A 14512-nucleotide genomic window follows, 5' to 3' on the forward strand; every position below is an offset into this window, starting at 1 on the left:
AATTAAGATTTGCATACCAATAATCTCACACGAGACTACATTTTATAAGATCACCCCCTTTTTTGTTTGCGCAAAGGTCATTAAGGCTTTAAAACAACATTCCATTTTATTGTGGCGCTCATATTAATTGACTCAGGAATCTGAGGAGAGCAATTTAATTAACCTGGAATGAGAATGGTGAATCAACAAAGCCACAGAATGTATTATGTCAGGTCAAATCATCCATCAAAAATCCAGCGCTATGGAATGCATGGGCTCGTGCTGAGTTTGAGAGTTTTGATGTGATCTATCATCGAGTCCTTTAATTGAACCTTTCATGGTTAAGTGGCTTATCCTGGCATGGCCGAGTCGAGATAAATTATTTGCTAGTAAAGAGTATAATGAACTGATTAATGTACTGGGCTACAGTGTGGACCTGTTTATGCCTTAATAGAATGCGCTACCGCTGTTGATCATACATCACTCTGGCAGTGTCATCAGTTACTGACACCAGAGCACCGCACTTGTGCGCATGCATTCCCCCCCACACAGCAGGATTAGCCACATTTACATAGAATGCAACCGAGCGATGCAGGCACCCTTGCACTCACTTGCAGATAGACACCTTGGGGCAGGGAGCCATTTGGAACAGAAATACAATGTTTATGCAATTTGTATTTCCATCCCTTAAAAAGACACCCACACCACACACAGTTAATCTCTGTATTGGTATTTATCAGCCTTGGCATGTAACAAGCACATTGGACACCTAATGGATACGACGCTCTGTAAAATGTGCCACCTTGCCGATAAACATGCTGTAAAATGCACAGATGAATGTGACTTTTAGTTTTAGTTCTGATTTTTTCAGTAATTCTCGTGTTAAACCCGGAATTTTTTCTATACCTATCAACTTATTCTCTTCATTGAAAAGTCAACAAGTCTGATGGTCTCCCTGTTCAAAGATAATCTGGTGGTAATAATCTCAAATTATTGCAATGAGCTAGTGGTTTGAATGTGACGTGACTATGGTGATGGCCAGTCTTTTAAAAAGGGCAGTTGTTGACTTATCACAAAGCGATACAATTTTTTATAACCCATCCTGGAGAGACGATGTCCCTGAGTTGCCCCACAACTATGGCGTGAACTCATAACTCTTACTGAAAGTGAGATGATCTGTCACAGCCGCACCTAGCCTGTTAATCATTTAAACGTATCTTGTATAAAAAAAAACATACAGAGGCCACCATGGTGTAATGGTTAGAACACATCCAGGTGATGTTTAGTTCAATCTCTTGGTATGGAAGTATAAACAATGGTGCAAGTTTCACAAATCGCCCCATCTCTCTCCACCTATAGGGATGAATGTGTACACCACAGGAAGTCGATGTGCAGTTCCAATATTAAACGAAACATTTTTTTCTTTACCAGGTAAGGCCCACTGAGCTATTAGCTTTTTTTCGTAAGCAACCTGGCGACAAATGATTGCACAACAAAGTGGCTTATAACGTGTAAATGTATAGCAGCCAAATACTCTGAACGCATGTTGATTCTAAATGTGCAGGGGAAAACAACCTAAGCAATGTTCACGCGACAACGGGGAGAATATGCAACTCCAAATATACAGACTTCAGGGTCAGCATCGAACCCACAACCTCCTGCGTACCAGGTGAGGTAGTTAACATCTCGCCACTGTGGCACCCGCATATCTGGGCAGCGGTGCATGAGTAAGATATTTCAGGGCTCCATTTTTACCTTTACACATTTGCAAAAAAATATCAACAAAAAACGGTCATGATTTAAAAAAGAAATAGGTAAAAATAATCTAACCTTTATTACATGTGTATAACATGTACAGATATCCAAAGTACAATGTATTTTCTGTGAAGTCGAATACATTTAAATGTAACTTATCCTCTTGTGTTGTGGAACATTGAATGGCATATCTGTAAATCAGTTCATGTGACAGTCTCACATGTTATTGTGTATCATAGCATCCGCACATCAAAATCTGGATGCTGTTTACATAAAAGCTTCATAAGTCCTATCGTGCAGTAACATCAAGACAAACCTATCAACACGATAACGTGCTTGCATTATTATTTTGCTTGTAAACTCATAAAACATTCGGGTGCATTTCTTCCGTGGTTTTACCTGTAGTTATGCACGTGTTGAAAAAGGTTGTTTTATTTTATATACATTTTGATTCATAAATGTCCACGTCAAAGTAAAACGGGCGAATCTTCCTGCTTTCAAATTACTGCACACTTTTAATTTCAATAGGCACATTTCACATCTTCCTTTTTTACCCAGCGATGTCCTTGAAACACAAGAGATACTGTATCTGATTGCGTGTCAGCTAAGTGTTATGCCCTACGCAACTACTGTACAACTTTTTACCGCAGTATATTATTATGTAGTGATGAATAATCACATCGCGGACTTGTGCTAGCGACTCGACAAGTTCATTTTGTGCACGTTATAAATCGAACTTAACATCACTATCATGGTCATCTCCCATGTAATTAAGTACACACATATACGGGTAAAGACAAAGATCCCCTCTATAGCCTACATGGGCTGTTGGGACAAGTAACGCTGGCAAACAGAGTGGAGGAACGGCGGATGTCCAGAATAAACACGTAATTCGAGACCCAAACATCGCACTTTTTGGCTTTGACATTCCTCAAAGACGCTGGTGGAAGTGTAGTGGTGATACGCGCTGGCAGTAGGGATCGTGGGGTAGCGCGTGGTGATTGGCTGTGTGTTGGTGACGCGCGCTGACGGTGAGGGATCGTAGGTCAGCGCGGGGTCATGGGTTATGTGATGGTGATTGGCTGTGTGTTGGTGACGCGCGCTGACAGTGATGGATCGTGTGGCAGCGCGTGGTGATTGGTTATGTGCGCTGACACAAGAAGGGATCGTGTGGCAGCGCGTGATGATTGGTCGGCTAGGGTGGGTGCTCACATCGCGGTCCGCATAGGCTCCGTCTCCTTGGAGCGGAGGGCTATATAGGGCGGTGTGCGTGGGCGCTCGGGAAGCAGTTGGTGACCAGTGAAGACGGAAGACGGAGGAGGAAGAGATAGGGCCCTGAGACACCTAGTCCCGCTGTCCTTGTAAGGACCGGGGCCCTGTGTGGCTCAGAGGCGGGACCTTGGGACCCGGGGGCCGGACGTTCGTGTGAGGACCGGGCCACGGGACCCAGTGGTCATGATCCATACCCAAGCTGGGGTGGGTCTAGAGGTTCCCCCGGATGCTACGGGGCTGGAATTCCCCTGTGTGTGTAGCCGGGTGGAACGGGTAGCGTGAGCTGTAGATACCACACGTGTCAGGTGGAACGTGTAGCGTGAGCTGTAGTAACCACCCGTGTCAGGTGGAACGTGTAGCGTGAGCTGTAGTAACCACCCGTGTCAGGTGGAACGTGTAGCGTGAGCTGTAGTGACCACACGTGTTATTGTGACAACCCAAGTGTGAATAAAGTGTGCTACCCGTCAAGTGGTCTCCCGCCGTAGTTTACTATACTACAGAAGCATCAGCCGCATCAGACTACCAACAGGCCAGTCCACACATCTCATTCAAGCCACAGTGCGACCATGGCCATGTAACCAAAACTACGGACCATATAATAAACCACTACAGTCCGTGCTCCTTCAACGACACAGACTCTCTCCAGAAGCCCTCTCTTAGCTAGCAGCACTGTAACATGACAAGCAGCTGCAAGGGCGCTGAGCCAACGATGAACAACAACAACAAAGCATGCAACGTTAATTGCTAGTCTATTGTAGTGAGAAATGGACGTAGTTGTCACTTGTGGCACATAGACAATGTTAGTCGTTTCGAGTGAGCTCCGAATGGTGGCGACGACTGCTGCTGCGGCTCGGACACGCGGAGGGAAGGACTTTTCCTGCAGGTGCAGGGAGTCGGCGACAGTGAAGTCGCGGTCACCGGATATCGCCATGGGGACCTTTTTGCCAGTATAAAGTATGAAACATCAGAATAGGTTTTACCCGTTCGGGCAGTAACGCAGGCGTTAAGATGTTCCAACACCAAATACATACCTTTGCAAGGAATCAAGTCTGCATTGACCAACACGTATTTGTGGTGAACATGCAAAAATGTTTACACTATGAGACCTCCTTTACCAGTGGCAAAATATAGTGATAGGTTTTTACCCTTTCAACTGGTACAAAACTGACACCTTTATACAAGGCATCATGTTTGCAATAACCACAACACAAGCAGCCAAAATGCAAACAAAAAGAAATAACTAATGATAATGAAATGCACTAGTGCATTTCATTATCAGAGTTGTTTCTTTTTTTGTATAAAGATGTCAGTTTTTGTACCAGTTGAAAGGGTAAAAACCTATCACTATGCAAAATGTCCCTGCGAATAAAGGCATTGTTTTTTTAAATTGATTGGCCTACACCAGAAACAGCCTTCTTTATGGCCTTGTCTCACCACCAGTGTTCGAACCAGAGAACGCCAAAAAGTGGACAGTGGCGTTCTCTGGCGCAAAGACAATGCGTGTTGTCGTGTTCATCAAAAGTGCATGTGGTTAATGCAGACGTGAATCCTTGCAAAAAACATTGTCTATTTGGTGGTTGAACATCTTAACACCTGTGCTATTGCCAGAAAGGGTAAAACCTATTCTTATTTTTCATATCAGATATCGCGTTCGCCTTCAGAACGCGCAGGGGTCTGAACTTCCCCCAGACCTCGGGCGAAGTCCAGACTCATTGGCACGCAGGAGTCGGCTCCACTCTGGGTGCTTGTGACCAGCACTATCCCCCCACGCTGATGTTTATATACCACGCGTGGTGCTCATTTAAGGCTTAGTCAACCCATGGTAGACCCAGCGCCGGCTCACTCACCACTGATGTTAATAATTGCCGAATAAAGAACTCAGGTCACCACCGAGCCCATAGCACAGTGTGCTAATCAAGACGCTACTGCTCCCCGCTAAATGTATATGGACAGCAACAACAGCTGCAATTCGCCACTAACTCGTGGTGACATCACCACGCCACTTGTGCCAGGCCAGGTATGTTGAGGCCACGTGAAGTGTCGATTGCTAGCTGGCAGAAGGTCATGGGACAGACCCAGCTGCCATATATTGACAAACACATACAAGCACAGATGTAAATTTAATTTTTCTTAAATATATATGATGTTGCCATTGGAAATTGCCAGTCCAACAGCAATGAAATAGCTCTTGCTTGAAATGATGGCCCCTAAAGGCTAATAACGCCATTCATTTCTTAATGAGAAGCAAATAAAGCACGGAAAGAAAAGTAATTGGAGGAGATTGTGTAAAGGTCATTTCACTGCCAAGGACAGACAGCCAAGCTTACTTAAAGTAGTTTTTTTTCTCCCTCTCCTTTTCTACCACCACTACCCTGCCCTCCCTTCCCCGAGGATTTCACCTTTTTTTTGTTGCAATCAGGAGGCACAATCAGAACAAACATTTATCTCTGTCTGGGTGTAACTGTTAAATCTGCCCCCACACAAAGGCTCCCTGGGTTGTAAGAGTTTTAATCAATGCCCCCGTGTTTAATCTGACGGCGCTAGATTTATGGTGATGTGGCTGAGGGCCTGTGGCAGCTAGTGGGGGCATACTTACCGGAAATAATTATCGGGCTTGATTGATTCAGGGATAGACTTTGAGGTTTAAAGGGCCCAGCAAACGCCAAACATTTTGTTAGTCGGAAATGGAGGTCTCATCTGCTTTTACCCCAATGCCTTTGTAATCACAAATGATGGATGTTACCACAGGCATGGCCTGGTTTGAAGGAATTTAGCAAGGGAAAAAAAACGATTACAAGGAATCCATAGCAATCGGAGAACACGATAAAGGGTGCACTACACTAGTAACTTGAGTATGGTCAGCTAATTGTAACTTGAGATGTGTTAAAGTAGTGTATGTGTTAATGGTAAAGTATATTCTCCAAGTGCGTGCTTTACAAACAAAAATGCTTACAAAAGCCCACAAAGAACATTACACACTGGAAATGTACTTTCCCTGACCCTGACGAGCCCTCTCTATCCCTGAGGATGTTGTACAGCGGTTATGGGGTGGGTCAGGCGGATTGGTTTGTGCAATGAATACAGGATTTGCATTGATTGCATTCTCTTTAAATGATTGTGAGTTGTGTTTGATACTTCAGTCCATCTGACATCATGTTATATTTCACTTTGGTCTCGATTTTAGTGCCAATGACTCCACTTCATGAGTGAAGTGTAAGCACTTGTGCGGTCATATCTAAAACGAATACCGTTTTTGAGTACATAAATTATTTAAAATACAAGCACTTTATTCTTAATGTTGGGAAATCAGATCCAGTCATCACCTTCATAAGTGGCAAATAAATGTAAGCCCGGAATACGACTGTGAAGACCCTGACTGAACGGTAGAGCACACTGTGAAGCACTTACAGCTGCGAAATTCAAAGCAGGTAGCAGCAGAAGCAGCAGTAGCAATTCATTTAGCCTTACCTGCAGCTGTCGTGTGACTTTGAAAACTTGGACATTGATCTTTAAGTTGCTATTCACTGGGCCATACGAAAAGAAGAAGAATAATGTTGGAATGTGTACGTCATGCACAATAGCTGGACGATACCTTTTGAGACCTTTTCTCCTCCTTTAACCATTGCCTCACCGACCTGCGTAATGACTTCTCTACAAGAATAAACGGCTACTCCTTAAAAAAACTAGGACAAACACATTCCTCATTGCATTTTCAGTTAAAATAAAAATGCAGAGAAATAAATAAAGCCCAATGAGCACTTTGAGAAATATCACACACCCTTGAGCTGGGTAATAGCTTTTTTTCTCATAGCTTACTGTGTAACAAAAAAAAAATTGTTCCTGGGTAGTAAGTGTTATTTTCTAATTGCTTATGCCTCAAAAGTATAGAAAGTGGCTATTATTATTCCCCACAAACTTTGCTTTTGTTACCAGGACACAAAATCAAAGTTAATAATCCATTCCATTAATAATACTGTGTAACAAATGTATTTATCTTCTTGGTTCTTTCGGTAAAGTCACGTAGAAGGGAAATAATAAAATAATACAAATAAAACATGATAAAATACAATTCTCACGACGTTTCGGCCACAACGCAAGCAGCCGTCCTCAGGTGAAGAACAGGGCTTTCGGAAAGACAGCCATGTTTTGGCCGAAACGTCGTGAGAATTGTATTTTATTATGTTTTATTTTAATTATTTTATTATTTCCCTTCTACGCGACTTTACCGAAAGAACCAAGAAGATGAATCCCTGCAGTCACGAAAGCTTTAAATCGAAATGTATTTATTTTTTGATCCTGGGTAGTCAGTGTTATTTACTAATTTCTTATGCCTCAAAAGTAGAGTAAATTGATATTATTCCCCACAAACATTGCTTTTGTGACCAGGACAGTGATAATTTAAAATGTACCTATTTTCAATGAGATAACGTGTGCATTTGTGTCATTCCTTCACGTAAAGTCCTGGTCACAAAAGCAAAGTTTGTGGGCAATAATAGACATTTTCTATAATTTTGAGGCATAAGCAATTAGAAAATAACACTTACTACCCAGGAACAAAAATCGTGTTACATAGTACTCAACTGCATAGTAAAAAAAAAACGAATACAGCATGTTTGTCAAAAGGATGGCATTCATGAAGTAGTGCAGAGGCGATTTTTACTGAGCAATTTAATGCAATGATTCACACTCTGTGACATGCAAGAGTGTTGTTAATTTTGAGAGGCTTTATAGAAAAAGCACATATATATAAAAAACTATGCTTACTAAAATAAACTGAAAATGCTTATTTGTGCATATATCGAACTGCTTTAATTTAAAATGTACCTTTTACATGGCATGCTTTTATGTATCATTCACATGAATGGTAAGAACTCATTTTACTTGGTCGATATAGAAATTAACAGTGGTCTGATACTGAAAGTATGTTTTAATAAATCACTGTGCAAAATAGCCATCTATTTTAAACAATTTAATACAAAATGCATTATTTAAATTAAAGTAAAATTAAGTATGGTTGCGTATAACTGAGAACATTGTACAGACTTTATTATTTTAGATGAACTGCACGCATTTAAAAAAAATGCCCCTTATTTCAGGGACAGAGTGCAATAGCTAAAGCTTAGGTGGATTTCCTGCTCAAATTAGCATGGAGTCATCAGCACTCATGTTTTGTTTACAGCCCTGAGCCTGGGGTGAAAATTCCACACTGCAGTAGCGGTGATGAGTCTATCCATCTTCTTGGTTCTTTCGGTAAAGTCACGTAGAAGGTAAGTAATAAAATAATAAAAATAAAACATAATAAAATAATTCTCACGACGTTTCGGCCACAACGCAAGCAGCCGTCCTCAGGTGAAAACCATGTCTGTCGAGGCGACAGCGTCTGAATGAAACAGCACCGTGCTTGGAGCATATATTTAAGCTGGGTTGGAAGGGGGGAAAGGGCGCCTTGGCAAAATAATTTGCATATCAAGAGGAATTTAGCATGGGAAATGCAGGTATGTGATTAGTACTACTTATGCCCGTGCATTATGCAGGATTAGCAGCATCAAATGGAGGGGATAGGGGTAGCATTAATAAAGGGAAGGAGTGTTAATAGTATGTAGCTGCAGGACAACCACTAATGTGAAGTGGTCCCCATGAGGTGGTACTTAATTGATCAACTGCAGATAAATTGTTGGCCTAGTCAACCCCCCCCCCAACCAGGATTATAACTTGCAACATTCCAATTGCGAGCCACGTTCGGTGTAGCTAGCTGTATAACTGACTGTCAAACCAAGCTGTATGTATGTATGTTGAACTTCTTCCGGACCATAAGTAGCCAACAAACTAAACACAAAGTAGCCAACAAACTAAACACATCTCTGACTGTATTGTGGGTCCTGGTCATTCATAGGATTACCACTTACTTTTCAATATAGTGTTACACATCAACTCACAGAGACATGAAGGGCTAGGCCAAACTCGGAGTGCAAATTGAGCTGTACGTACGAATGTACGTTGCACTTTTTGTTGCACCGGACGCAGCCAACCATGCTCATCGGAGGTGTGGGGGAGGAACAACAAACACAAAAAGCAGTTCTGAACAAATTAGTTTCCAATCTTGATAACTCCCGTGGCTTCCTAATATTGGAAGGAAGAGCATTCCAAGATAGCCGCAAAGGCACATCTGAACGTGCACGATGCAGTGATCGTCTTTGTACGATGACTTGCCAAAAATCCGCTGTGAGGATGACCGGAGTGCACGTGGTGGTTTATGCTCCTTGACGAGATGAGCAAGGTATTGTGGTTCGTTTGTGGAAAGCACTTTGTGTGTAATGAGTGCAACCTGATAATGCATTTTCACTCTCACGCAGGGCGGCTCAGTTAGACGCTACACGCAGCACTTGTTTGTGTGGGTGGCTGCCTCAGGAAACAAATAACCTACAATACACAACATCTTAGCACCGTTTATATTCTCACTAGTCTTTTGCCCGTCCAAGGGCGGGTGGATTGCATTAAATCTGAAACTTGCAAGCGAAAAGCAGACCACGACGTGATATTCATTGCATTAATGCGTGCGCAATTTGTAAGGGCGCGGTGACACAGACCTATTTCATTTTAAGGCTATAATCCCTTGTTCATCTTGACGTCCTTTCTACTTTGATGTCTCAACAGCGTGACGTGAGGGTTCTGCCTTTGTAGTGAGGGTTGTAAGTTGACGCCGAGGAGGGGGGAGAAGGCGCCTCGGCCCCCCATGTGGAGTGACGTCAGCCGCTAATTATTATTAATGGTGGGGGGGTCCATTTTGAGGACGTCACCTGTTCATGATTATTAATGAGGGGGGTTGGTCGACGTGGAGCGACGTCACGAGCGTTAATGACAGACATTCCTGGGTGATTATTGTAGGTATATGAACTGCAGAGGTAAGCACACAAACTCAAATCAGGCAGGTGGTGAAGGAATCCAATTCCTAATTTATATATTTCTCATTTTAAAAGAGGCACCATACATATATTGAGAAAATGCTGCTGCATCATAGGTAAGAAGGTGCCATCCATTTAGTACGTACACATGGAGGGGGGATGGGGGGTTAACCCAAATGCGTGCGCTTGCGTATGGGGGGTCTACTGACAATGTACGTACGCATAGGAAACGGGGGGGGGGGGGTGGGGTGAAGCCTCGATAATAATGATTTGTCTACATTGGCCTTCAAATGAGTTAGATCAGGGGTCCTCAAACTACGGCCCGCGGGCCACATGCGGCCCACCGAGGACATTTATCCGGCCCATGGTCACTAATTGGGCTGCACTTGTGAGCACTGATTGGGCTGCGCTGGTGAGCACTAATTGGGCTGCGCTGGTCAGCACTCATTGGGCTGCGGTGGTGAGCACTGATTGGGCTGCGGTGGCGAGCACTGATTTGGCTGCGCTGGTGAGCACTGATTGAGCTGCGGCGGTGGGCACTGATTGAGCTGCGGCGGTGAATGGTTCAATGGGCCAATTGACTGGACTTGCCCCCCAGGCCTAAGGCTGCCAGCCCTCCCCTGGCTGCGTTTGACTGGCTCTCCTTCCCTCAGCTCCCTCACTTGCCCCTCGGCTCCACTCCCAGTGATATTCCTGTGTGCTGAGTAAATGATAGAGGGGTAATAACAGAGTGATCTCTGATCTCTGGAGGGGCTGCCTGCTGTTTTCCCGTGCTGGTCAGTGACAGACAGCCGAGGAGTAGGAACCCCAATTTAAATGACAGTAAGTGCATTTATATTCTGATTGCTATTCAGTTGTATGAGGTTATATGTTGTATGTTGTGTAAGCCCCGGTTCATACTGTTGCGATCTCTGAGCAGTGCGAGTTCAGCCATATGCTTGTATGGCTGAACTTGCATTAGATTCGGAAGAAAAAAGGCACATGTGCCTTCTTTTTTCCTGCAGTGGAATCGGATCGCATGGGTCTTCTCCCCCATGCGATCAGATTCCTATGCGAGTTCGCAGATCGCACTGCGATCTGTGAACAAAACTGCAGGTGTAATTAACTTTTTAATGGCACCCGCACCAGTGTGAGCCTGGGGTAAAAGCGGAGTTCCCCCAATCAGACTGCATTGATGGGCAGTGCAGTCTGTATGTCTCTGTGTGGGCAAAGTTATTGCTGGTATATTGTTTTTGTAGCGCTGTATATATATTGGAATTTTACTAATAGCAATTTGACTCCCTAGGAAACAATGATGTCAAGAAAGAGAAAAATTGACTCGGAGTGTAGGATATTCAAAGAACAGTGGACTTATGATTACTTTTTCATGCAGTACAAGGAAAGAGCTGTGTGTCTGATATGCCAGAATATAGTGTCTGTGTTCAAAGAATACAATTTACGTCGACACTATGAAACTCAACATAAAGATAAATATGATTGTTTGGTCGGAGAAGTGAGAAAAGATAAAATATTAAAACTGAAAAATACATTAACAACTCAGCAAAATACTTTTGTGAAGCAGAAGCAGCTAAATATTTAATCACTGCGAGCAGGTTTTCAAGTTGCCAAGCTAATAGCGTGCACTGGCAGACCATTCGTGGAGGGAGAATTTGTTAAAGAATGCCTTCTTTCTGTTGCCAAAGAGATGTGTCCAGAGAAGGCCGATTTATTTAGTACAGTGAGTCTTTCAGGACCTACAATTACACGGAGGATTGAAGAAATGGGAGACAATTTGCATCACCATTTGCAAAACTCCACAATAAAACTTTCCTATTTTTCCTTGGCACTCGACGAAAGCAATGATGTTCGTGATTCTGCACAACTTCTAATTTGTATTCGTGGGACAAATGACTATTTCGAAGTCACAGAAGAGCTTGCTGCACTGCAAAGCATCAAAGGAACAACTACAGGAGAGGATATCTATGAAAAGGTTTGCCAAACTGTGAATGGTTTGGAGCTGAACTGGGCTAAACTAGCCAGTGTGACAACTGATAGTGCTCCTAGCATGGTGGGGTCTAAGAAAGGAGTAATTGCTCGCATTAACCAAGAGATGGACAAACATAACCATTCTCATCCAATAGCCATACACTGCCTCATCCACCAACAGGCGCTGTGTAGTAAATCACTGAAGTGGGACTCTGTTAACTTCATTAGAGCTCATGCACTCAACCACAATTTCAGGAATTTCTGTCTGAGCTAAATGTTGACTATGAAGATGTTCTGTACCACACAGAAGTCCGTTGGCTGAGTCGAGGGAGAGTTTTGAAACGTTTCTATGACTTACTTCCACAGATTACAGCTTTTATGCTTTCAAAAAACAAAGAAGTACCAGAGCTCAATGATGCAGAATGGAAATGGCACCTTGCCTTTCTGACAGATGTAACAGAGCTACTCAACAGTTTCAATGTGCAACTTCAAGGAAAGGGGAAGCTCATCTGTGATATGCAATCACATGTCAAAGCATTTGAAGTAAAATTAGGCCTCCTCATCAAACAAGTGAAGGAGGAAAACTTCTGCCATCTCCCCACAACTCAAAATCTGTTAGCGGAAAAACCATTGGTTGCATTCCCAAACAAAACATGTGTCGATTCACTGGAAAAATTGCAAAAGGAGTTCCAATTTAGATTTAAAGAGCTTCATCTCCATGAACAGGACATACAGCTTTTCCGTAACCCATTTTCTATTGACATTGAAAATGTGGATACAATTTACCAAATGGAACTGGCTGAACTGCAGAATTGTGACTCTCTGAAAGACGCATTCAAGTCAAGCAGCCTTCATAATTTCTATGCATCTCTCCCCTCTGAGACATATCCTCATCTCAGGAACCATGCACTCAAAATGGCAACCATCTTTGGCAGCACTTATGTCTGTGAACAGACTTTTTCCAGAATGAAACATTTGAAATCTACAACCATATCTAGACTAACGGATGCACACTTGCATCACTTGTTACGACTAGCAGTGACAAATATGGAACCGGACATTGACCATCTTATTAGCCAAAAGCAGGCCCATAGTTCCCATTGAAATACTGGCAAGTTTGTTGATTTAACTTTACTTGTTCTTCATTTTAAATATTGTATTTGTTCCCGTTTTGTTTCTTCACTTCAAAATAAGATATATGCAGTGTGCATAGGAATTTGTTCATAGTTTTTTTTAACTATAGTCCGGCCCTCCAACGGTCTGAGGGACAGTGAACTGGCCCCCTGTTTAAAAAGTTTGAGGACCCCTGAGTTAGATAGTCCGTCGGTGGTCTATCTGTTTGTTTAAACACGTTAATATTATTAATCCTAAATCGTTCTGCGTGGATTCGGCCGTTCTGTAGGATTCGGGGGGGTGGGGGGGGCGTCAAGCGTACGTACGCAGTTTGGGGGAGTGGTGTAAAAAGTCCGCGTGCGTACAGGGAGGGGGGAGGGGTCAAGTTTTGACAGATTTTTGCGTACCTACTCAATGGATGGCGCCTAACTATACATAAATCGCACCATAACTTTGAATTTTAAACATGACTAGCAGAAGTACCCGGCGTTGCCCAGGTGAAAAATATATTTCTTAATAACCTTACATATATACACAGATGAAATAAATAAATAAAGTTGAATAACACTAAATCGATCATTAAACCACTTTAAAGGTGACGGATAAAAAAACTGACATGCCTATTCCAATCACGGGGCACGGGACATGCCTCCCGGCAAATCCCACGCAAGCGAGCGTACACAGACGGACAGACAATTTTTGAGTACGACGTTTCGCTGGTAATTGCATCCAGCATCAGCGAAACGTCGTACTCTGAAATGGTAATTGTTGTGGTTTCACGCTTCAACACACCGGTGGGCTAAAGCAGTGAACTATTAGTCTTTTATCAACGTGACACTTTTTTACTGATTGGCCGTGTCGGGTGGTGGAGGGTTACAACACATTAATAAATAAGGCGATCTAAAGCCAATAACGTTGTTTATGAATAATGGTCACGAAAGCCTACGTGTTACAAATTGACTCACTTTACTTAATAACCAGGCTACAGTCTACATTATAGACTGCCAGTACACCCACCCAGCTTAATAACCAGGCTACAGTCTACATTATAGACTGCCAGTACGCTCACCCAGCATAATGACTATTTGTACAGTCAACATTTAAAGAATCGATTCTTGGCGCGTCGGGTTTAAAAGTAATTACACAGTTGTTTTTTCATTGGTATGTAATGTTTGAAAGTTTTCAGAAGATTTTAAATGTATTTTCCCCCCGGGCAACGCTGGGTATATCGAGTTTATACCACAAAGTCGTCGCTTGACACGGGTGGGGTGTCGAGGCCTAGTACCGTGCAGAGCCTCCGGCCTCGCCTAGATTGCCCACTCGGCTGAGGCAGGGTACTGGGGCCGTTACCCCCCCCCCCCCCCGCGCTCCAATAATACTGTCTAATCGCTATAATTTTATTATCTACCGACCCTATAATAGTAATTGCACACATTGGGGTGGGGGGGGAGTGAAGAGGACGTGAAACTTTGATGAATTTACCTCAGAGTCGCGTATTAATGTGTGCGCATATTTTTAACGGGAAT

This window comes from Lampetra planeri, chromosome 14 (assembly GCF_965212315.1).
Source record: "Lampetra planeri chromosome 14, kcLamPlan1.2.h2, whole genome shotgun sequence".
NCBI lineage: Eukaryota > Metazoa > Chordata > Hyperoartia > Petromyzontiformes > Petromyzontidae > Lampetra > Lampetra planeri.